We start from the raw sequence: 1,262 nt of genomic DNA, 5'->3' as shown, positions 1-1,262 counted from the left end.
TAAAGACTTGTAAGGGAAAACCCAGGGATTCAGGGGTTGCTGCTTGTTCCTACTGCTGTGCCTAATACACATGAGGAAATTAAGCTCCAAACATGGCACATACACCACATGAATCAACAGTCTGAGAGCTGGAATAACTGATGGAGAAAAAAGGGAACTACAGGAAAGCAGCTGCAGCAAGGAGTACAAACTTAAACCCCGAGTTTACTGCTCAGCTCTTCAGTCAGCTTGTCAGTGTGACCTAATCCTCCTCGGTACACCTCAGAGAGGGCAGTGGAAGTAGAAACACGTTATTTCTTGGCTTGAATCTTATCAGGTTTCCTATCCTTCTGACAGATATTTTAAATTTGCCACCACTTCTCTGAAGATCCCAAAATATGAAGCAAATCACCCTGGTTTTGGCTGATGTCTCACACTAAGGCAGAGGAAAGCAGATTTATCATAGTTGACACCACTTCCTGAGTGTGCTCTCTTAACACAGGATGGGGTACTTACAGCCTATGGATTGGGGGGGGAAATGAGTCAAAATGGTAAATTAGTCTACATTTTACCTCAGCTTACAAAGTTAGGCACTGCAGTTTAGCACACAGAAAAAAATCAATCTGAGGGCAGAATCTCTCACTCTTCATAGTTAGCATTCCCCAATGCATGCTGTAGGCTGACAATTATTTTCTGCTCTCTGAAGCCTGTGGTTTGAACACTGACAAGTCTCTGTTCAAATTCCCTTTCCACTTTAAATGCCATTTAACGGCAGTGTATCTGGAAGGGTCAAAAATCAACTCTCACTTGGCAGTGGCCCCATCCAGAACCAAAGCCACGTTCCCTACTGAGGCACAGGAGAGCTCCTGACTTCCAGGTGGTCATTCACGAACACTGGGCCTGCTCAAGAACAACCTTAACAGAAACTCTAAACACCAAAATGCTTTCAACAATACAGATTGTACTGATGATAAGAGAAATGAATCAAATTACTAGAAGCCTAGCAAGAACCTTAAAAGAGGGTTTAGTTCAGTGCTGGTGTTCTGACATGAAAAAAATAAAAATGCATTTCACGTATCTTCACAATGCATTTATTTATGGTGCTGCATGTCCTCTTTACCTTACACCAACTTGCAAAATGAACAAAAAATACCTCCTCTATGCTTAACAAGGTGAAGAGCTGATGCTCCATATCAAGAGTCTTAGGGATATTTGGATATAGCTATGATTCTACTAAAAACACAAACTGAAAAAAGATCCTTCTAAAGAGTATTGATCTATCA

This window comes from Molothrus ater, chromosome 1 (genome assembly GCF_012460135.2).
Source record: "Molothrus ater isolate BHLD 08-10-18 breed brown headed cowbird chromosome 1, BPBGC_Mater_1.1, whole genome shotgun sequence".
Classification (NCBI taxonomy): Eukaryota; Metazoa; Chordata; class Aves; order Passeriformes; family Icteridae; genus Molothrus; species Molothrus ater.
This window is presented reverse-complemented; position numbering follows the sequence as displayed.